The following is a 9,467-nucleotide window of genomic DNA, read 5'->3' on the forward strand; positions in this document are numbered from 1 at the left end:
CCGGGTCACGGTTCAGTATATTAGTGGTTTAGCGGGTCCGGGTCGGTCCGGGTCAAAAACCGCGGGTTGCCGGTTTAACCCGTCAAAACCGTGACATACTTCATAATCATATATATATATATATATATATATATGTGGGTTAACTTCATATTATGTATGTATATGCGTTCGTATATAATCTGTAACAATGGAGTTTTGGAGGTGGAGGGTAAATGGTGAAAAACTCAAGAAAGCACATGTATTGGAAGTGGTCAATTTTGTCTTGAAAAGTGTACACAACCAAGCTTTGAAATTCCCATACGTAATTTATTATATATTTTGTATTAAATAAAATTAAATAAATAATAAACTAAAGAAGTGGGGAGTGGGGACACTGGATAGACATGACATGACCATACAACAATTTTTTAATAGTATCTGATTTACACTTTCTTTTTGAAAGTTATCTGATTTACACTTGTAACACCCCGACAGCGGCGGAAAACTCGGGATGTAAGATAAAGCACACGCGCACATGGATGTTACATAGGAATACTAAATGAGTGCTTAGGATAAACATAAATAGTCAATTTCATAACCCAACAAGCATAGTAGTAGTTATTACACACACAAGTTCAACAAAGATGATCAAATCAAGTACGAAAGGTTCCCACGCAGGGGATACGATTGGGCATATTGCCACCCAACACAAAGTACAAGCATGCAAACTCCAACCCTAAATCCTGAAGTCTGCTAATAGTCCCATGCTACCACTCCTAGCCACGATTAGCCTGATTACCTGAAAGGAATACTTAAAAGAGTCAACACAAAGGTTGGTGAGTTCGTAGGTTTGAGTATAAACAAGTAGTATAAAAGCATTTTATACCGCCAATAGATCTCAAGTATTAAGTCGTATGTAGTGGCTAGTGACCAACTTGCACATAAGTAAGCGAGCACACACAATCCTCGATAGGACCGGCTAATAGTATCAATAGAGCACACACAATCCTCAATAGGACCGGCTAATAGTATCAATAGAGCACACACAATCCTCAATAGGACCGGCTAATATGTAACAAGTAGTCAAATAGCCAAAGAGTAGTAAAAGTAGTTACGGCATGTATAAAAGCATGAGTAGTATTCCTTTCACCCCGAAATAAGTAAAGAAAAAGGGGCTACGAAGACTCACAGTGATCTGTTACAAGCGTAGTTCTACAAGCACAGGGTATAAGCACAGATATAGTAAAATATATCTACTCGAATCCAAGTATGTCTTGATGTCAACCTAATCACAAACCATTGAGCATAGATGGATACATGTATTAGTTCTCGTGATTATTTATTTACTAAGTGTCCTTGATGTACTGATGATTTGGTTCACTAAAGATCCTTAAACGTTTGACTCAACAGTGTTTTTCATACACTAGACTCGTAATGAACGTCTTTAAACTCGCACTTTGATAAACAAGATCGAATATGTCTTGATTATACCTTAATTAGGGTTTCCTTGTACATGATAGACTTGGATTACAACGAAGTATAAAATTTGATTTCTACAACTAACGAAAATAGACTTTAAATTCGTAAGGTGTATCTGAACGAAGATAAACCTTAAATTCGTAAGGTGTATCTGAACGAAGATAAACCTTAAATTCGTAAGGTGTATCTGAACGAAGATAGACCTTAAATTCGTTAGGTGTATCTGAACGAAGATAGACCTTAAATTCGTTAGGTGTATCTGAACGAAGATAGACCTTAAATTCGTTAGGTGTATCTGAACGAAGATAAACCTTAAATTCGTTAGGTGTATCTGAACGAAGATAAACCTTAAATTCGTTAGGTGTATCTGAACGAAGATAGACCTTAAATTCGTTAGGTGTATCTGAACGAAGATAAACCTTAAATTCGTTTGAGGACTTAAGTTTGTTTGGAGCTTAAGTTCGTTTTGAAGCTTAACTTCGTTTTGGAAGACTTAAATTCGTTTCTAGGATACTAAATTCGTTTTAAGTGTTTTTAGGACGAATTTGGGACTGTTCAACAAAAACGAGGGTTTTGAAGATTAAGACACGTTTACGACCCAAATTTGATCACGAAAAGGTTACTAAACACTTTTAGACACAAACCCACTAACTTTTAACACGATTTTTACACCAAAAATGGACCAAATCATCAAGAACATACACTTGAAAAGTAAACTTTTATTTTGATGAAAAGCTCAAAATTTGCTGTCATTACCTGAAAATCGATACTAGAAATATGTTTTGATTATCACAAGGAAGCTAAAAATGCAAGAAATCTTGGTTTAACAACTCAAAATCAAATGATGAATTTTTGTGGGTGAAGATGGTGAATGTATGTGTGTGTTTTTAGAGAGAGAGAGAGAGAGGTGAGATGGGGGGGGGGGAATGGTGAAGAAGTAGAAAAATGGGGTTTTCTAACCCTTTTATAGTTTTCCCTTAATTAATGATTCTAATAATTGTAGGGTCTAAATGAAACATTTTCAGACTAGAATTTCTTGAATACAATCGCTTACGTCTTGAAACCTAACATTCTTATCACAATAGACCATAGACGCGTCTTATAATTTAAGATTTAAGAGTGAATAGATCTTCGTGTGAGCACATATTCGAAACTAGAACATATCATGGATTTATTTAAATTATTTCTAAGGCGGTTGTTACAACACTACCCCATCTTTTACATATAGATATAAAATATATATACTTACATCTTTTCTCATTATTCATTATATCTTGAAAAGAAAAGAGATGCACGAATCAAAGCACTAGCACAACCACTACCTCGTCACCATGGCAACACGACCGGCGGCTCATCTACAATCAACATCACACTTTATCAATTGCTCTGTTCGATATGTAACATACTGATATGATACATACTTCTGCTGCTACTTCATTTTGGCTTCTTTGTAAACCTTCTCCTCTATGATTCTATATGTATAATTTGATTGGTGTGCTATTTATATAATTTTAGGTGGAAAAAACGGGTCTACCCGGTTTAGCCGGACCCGACCCGCTAAAACCCGAACCCGAACCGACCCGCCCGAGAGGTTAACGGGCCGGGTTTCGGTTCTGTTTTTCTTGCAATTTCGGGTCACGGGTCATGCCGGTTGGGGCCGGGTTTTAACCCGTGCACATCCCTAGTGATCATCCAAACTCATAAGTATCAAAAATAAAATATATATATATATATATATATATAAAGATTGAAATTTTGCATTTTAAACCATTTTTCATGATGATTTGAATGTACAAGTTGATAATTTTAATAAATAATATAACATTAAAAATAAACTAGTATTTTAATCCCGGGCGTTGCCCCGGGAGAGATAACGATACGTATAACGTATATCGTGTATAAATGTGGTGACACATACATAAGATAAATGTACGTTGATGTAACCTAATGGAATTGTGGCGGTGTAGAATGGAAAATTGAAGTTAGTACAAAATGCATTGGAAATTTGAAGGGGTAAAAAGATGGAAAAAATAAGTTGTGGTAAAGTTAGTGGTCAAATTTAGTAAGGGATTATTATATGTAGATGTAACTAACTATAACAAAATTTTTATGTTATGTAAGGATCACGTAAAATGTCTATGCAATATACAAAACTTTCAAATCCTGATTAATGAATGTATCCAGATATATGTGACAACCATATAAGTTGTCACGTGTAAGTTTTTGATTGGTGAAATACATCTAGTAATCAGGATTTGAAAGCAAAAAGTTCATTACATGACATAGACATTTTACAAGATTGTTACATAACATAGATATTTGGTCATAGTTAGTTACATCTGTAGGTAATAATCCCTTTTAGAAAACCAAAAGTTTGTACCATAAAATTGTACATAAAGTTATAATTATTAATGTAAAAATAATTTCATTGCACTAGTACAAAGTGACAGTGGAGGTATATCTAGTATACATGGAGGTATATCTAGTATCTTGAATTCTTGATAACCAATCTAGTATACATGGAGGTATATCTAGTATCTTGAATTCTTGATAACTTGGCGAATATGAAGTGGACAATATCTAGTGGTTAGTTGCTCTAGCACAAAGTGATCCCGGGTAACGTCCCTATCAATAACCGTGACACAAAAGTTAACACTATAATAATACAAATAGAGAGAGATAATCATTGCACCAAACCTACGGCCTACCTAACTACTACGCGATATATCGACATATCGTGTGTAGACCTTTACTTGTAGTTTTTACCAACGATAGATAAATTGTTACCAAATCTAATCCAATCCAATTAATTAATAAAATATAGGGACATTAATTAGATTTATATACGCACGTTTATTTTTACACTAGAATCATATTCTTGCAAAGTTCGGTGATACAGAAAAAATTCTATAAGAATAAACGTATAGTGTATATATCAAATTTAATATTTAAATATAAGGTATTTAAAGTTTAACAATTAAACAACCTATAGTAATTTCGCAACAAATGGCTTTTGCAGCAATCAAAATATTTTTTTTTTTTCTAGTGGAATATTGTATAAGTTTTTTTTTTTACAAGTGAATTTTATCACATATGCGTATGATGTGTGCTAATTGCACAACGAAAGGGTCCCGCACTAAGTGGATTTTAAATAGCTTTTTTCACCATACCACACCTCCTTAATTGGAAAATACCGTCGAGGAGAACCTACCAAGGCTCGAACTCGAGACCTTGAAGTAAACTCTCCGGGACCCCGCATAGCAGGTTTAGTAAAACACTGTGACCACTTGGGTTTATGTATCTAAAAAATTCAAAGTAATAATTTATGTAGTACTCGTAGTATAAATGTACATATTTTTTCCCTAATGGCCCTAATCTAGCCATGTTTGATGCCTCGAGTCGTTGCGCACCGTCTTTTCTTCGATTTTTTTATTTTAGATGTTGTTACGATTTTTTATTGAAGTTTTGGTTGAGGTTTTGATTCTCTTTCAAAGCTCTTATTATTATTCGTTGTATTTATTTAGCATTAAGTGATATGTTCTTAAATTATTATTAGTTGTTTAATTTTTTTTCTCGAAGTACTTTTTTAATTGTACAACGAGTACTTTTTGTATTGTTCTGCTCGTAAAGAGAATGAAAAATCACCTAAAGTTGTTGGTGTATAACTTAATTATTTTGAATGATTAAGCTTATTTTAATAAAATTAGAAGTCAATGTATTTAGTTTTTGTTATTATAGGCCCTGAAACAATCTATGTCATGTTTGATGCAGTGGGCATGATCATCTTCTGCACAGCTTTCCACCTTCTTCTCCTTTATTATAGGCCTTGAAACAATCTATGTTATGTTTGGTGATCTCACGTCGTTAGTTTCTTAAACGTTGACACGTAAGCTAACATTTATACATATTTGACAAATCATCATCATAACTTTTATTAATTATGAATAAACAGCATATTAAAAAGTCATAAGCATGATTAGAACCCACAACCTCAAGTTTTTTATGTGAAACATAAACCACTTGATCTAATGAGATTTTTGTTTATATTTTGAAAAACATGATAGATATTCGGTCTAAAATCCCACAAAAAATTATTAAAAATATTATTTATATAATTAGATGACACTTAACATATATATAAAAGAGATATATGGTAATAGTTTCTTACCTAAAATATATATTAATGACATATTCTAAATTTATAAAAAAATTTCCATATTATAAAGATCTTTTTAATTCTTATTAAAAAATAATAATGATTCTTAATTTTTTTTAATATAATATCTTTTGAGATGTAAATTTTTTTAATTTATATTTAATTTTTATTTTCCAACATAAATATATTGCAAAAATATAAACTTTAAATTACTTGGAACATAAAAAAATGTTGTCTTAATTTAAGTTGAATTTATGTTTTTATATACTCTATGTTTAATTCTTTGAGGGTGGACGTAATATGTAAGGAGGCAAGGTGGTGATCGACCGGTGACCAGTTGGAACACCACCCGCCCTGTAGGTACCAAAGGGGTGGGTAGCAAAGTGGTGATGGTGGTGTAAATCTGGTTTCTTTCTCACCCTCTCACCTTTTTAGTTTTATCTTTTTCTTTGTTTTTTATTACTCTGAACCTCACTCAGTATGTATCTTATGTATGTTAATATGAAAAAAGAGTAAATACGTACAAAAATATAGAAAACAAAGGTGAGACTTATTTCTCATTCAATGACTGAATAAGCCTTAAATAGACAAAACTACATCTCATGTGATCCTAAAAATAAGGAAATAAACTACCAACTTTACCTAAGGAATTGGTCATGGGTATGACCCATAATGTCCATATTCTCAATTGCATATAATTCGGTCAACCCTATGACTTTATACCATTTATCTGAAGCAACACTAAATATGACTGAGTCAAGATTAATTCCTACATAGACGGTGAGAGAATGGTGAAATATTCATTGCTTGTGGAAGGGGTGATGGAGGATGAAAAAAAGTGAAGATTTATCTTGAGGTTTATAATTTTTCCTTCTAATAATGTTTATTACTTTGTCATTTGATATTTTACTTCATTACATAAAAAAATATCTTCGTTCTTCGATGACGTTTTTTTTTAATATTGAACATTTGTTGAACTATTTGATAGAAATTTATGTTATCACGTGCAACGCACGGGGCTAAACCTAGTTAAGTAATATGTTCTGAATTTATTGTTGCTAATTGAACTTTTTTTACTTTAAAAAAATAAAATTAAAAAATTAGCATCTCAGAAGGCCCCTTTATTTTGATGAGGGTTTATTATAGAACTACAAATTATTTTTACTTTTAATATTAAACAATTTCCAACACCTTTATATTATATTAGATATTTTACCCCGCGCGATGCGAGACTAGTTTAAAAGGTTATTTTATGCATTAGTAAATAGCTATTCTATAGATTTATCATGTAGAAATTGATTATGTTATAGTTCATGCTTAATTCGTGGATCACTTTGGTCACCTTTTGTTTTTTCCAACATGTTGATATCACAGTCACTTAACCTACTATAGTAAATACACACCCCTTATGAGAACATTTAATCTAAGATATTTTGATATCATCAACACCACTATTTGTGTAGCCATAAATTACGTAAAAATTGTAACAATCGTGGTTCCTGACCTTTTGACCATATGTACAATTTAACTAACTATCGAGTTGGCCAATATAGTTCAAGTGCAATTTGGAGTTCATGTAAGTGCAATGTGTCCAAATAGATCAATTTATCGTTTAATTTAGGACTTATGTGCTAGTCGATATCATCATTGGTGCAAATCGAACCTAAACCTTGAGATGACATTTATATCTATGTAACATTCGTGAATTTTGACCTATTTGACTATGTTTGACTTTTGTTGACTATGTGGTTAATTGTAACGCTCGTGGTGTTGGACCCATTTACTTTCGTTAATTATGTATGTGACATCTGCGTTTTCCTTTTTGGATTCTTCATTCGTGTGTATAACTCGTGTTTCTAATTCTCGGGGTAATAGTCTAAAAGATAGAATGAGACTAATTCGTAGAGTAATAGTCTAAATAGACAGAGTGAGACTAATTCGTAGAGTAATAGTTTAAATAGACAGAGTGAGACTAATTCGTAGAGTAATAGTCTAAATAGACAGAGTGAGACTAATTCTTGGAGTAATAGTCTAAGTGCTGGAACCTCACACCCCCTTATCTTAGACTTATTTCCCTTCCACCCATCTCATTCTATCTTCCCTTTCTCTCTCTACTTCTCTCCCATGAACACACACAAACACATATCTCCCTCTCTCTAGATTTTTATCAAATTTATGGAAATTTAAGCAAGATTAAAACTAGAATAATAATCATCAAGATCTTCTAAACAACATATCAAAGATTTGAAGGTCAAAGTCCAAGAAATTCTTCCATCTAGCTAAAATTCGGGTTTGACTCTTTGAAGATAATTTTGGTAAGTAAAACTCATCTCAAATCCACCATTTTATGTTTATAATCATTTTTCTAGTCAAATCCAAGTGTTCTTGAGTGAAATTGTAGGTCAAAAGTGAAATGGGTCGAAATTAGGGTTTCAAAGTGGGTAAACTAGGTCAAATCCGAATCTAAACTAAAAATGGATGTTCTAAATCGATTTTTGCAGTAGATGTACCTAATTTTCGTTTATATATACTTCCAAATGAGTTCCAAACCTTCAAAAAGGCAATTTGGCCGATTTAGGGTTTTTGCAAAAGTCAAAGTGGGTCAAAAACGGGTTTTGATGATTTTGTGAGTCATGGGTTAAACTTTTGAAGTGGGTTATGTTCATTGATGTTATTTCATGTCTAATAAAGCATAAAATCAGTTTTGAAGCATTACAAACCGGTTTCAAGTGTCTAGTTAGGGTTTGGATGTTCTTGGTCAATTTTGACTTTTTAGTCAAACCATTCTTACCCATGTTGCTGCCTGTTTTCTTCCTCTATGTCTTTAACTCGTTTAATCCATGTCATAGTCAATTCCTAACATCCCCCAAATCTCATATCCGTCCAACAAACATCATTTTGATTCTCATGATCGAACGAATCCCGAAGAATGAAATTATGAACGTGTATTGATATGCATATATGTATGACTATAGGTTGTGAACGTGTGACGAATATTGTACGCTTGTGATCATTCTTAACTTGAGTCTTGCCGATCAAGGTGAGTTCGTAGCTCCTTACTCGTTTGAAATTCGGGCTGAAAAGTGCACAACCTTTGTGTGTTAACTTGTTTGTTTGTGCAATTATGTGTTTGCCTTGATTGATGACATAGTTCAATTGTGCATACGTTTGATTTCCTTGATGATGACATGACTTGATTGTGCATATGTTTGAGTGTCTTGAGTGATGACATTGTTTGATTGATGGATTTGTTGACGTGTAAATACGTGGTTGTTATATAATTATTGTATGTGCATGTTTGGTTGATTATTAGGTTAGTTGTGTATATATGGAAGACGGTAATACCTTCAAAAGGTTGGAGATGTGGTGGGAAGGCTGCGGGTGACCCTATATATAAGCATCAAAGGCCTTTCAAAAGTAGTATCGTACGAAGTATATACACATGTTGTTTGTTCTTGGGTAGATATTGATGGTCATGGTGCAATTGAGTACATTGAAGTACATTACGTGCAATTGAGTACAATGAGGTACATTACGTGCAATTGAGTACAATGAGGTACATTACGTGCAATTGAGTACATTGAGGTACATTACGTGCAATTGAGTACATTGAGGTACATTACGTGCAATTGAGTACAATGAGGTACATTACGTGCAATTGAGTACAATGAGGTACATTACGTTCAATTGAGTACAATGAGGTACATTACGTGCAATTGAGTGCAATTGAGGGACATTGATAGACATGTTTGGCATTATAAAACTTGTTAGATACTTATTGATATCATTATTACTTGTTCTTGTTTACTATGCGTATTCTAAATACCTTGCGTAGTTCATTATGTGAGTACAT

Source organism: Erigeron canadensis, chromosome 5, assembly GCF_010389155.1.
Source record: "Erigeron canadensis isolate Cc75 chromosome 5, C_canadensis_v1, whole genome shotgun sequence".
Classification (NCBI taxonomy): domain Eukaryota; kingdom Viridiplantae; phylum Streptophyta; class Magnoliopsida; order Asterales; family Asteraceae; genus Erigeron; species Erigeron canadensis.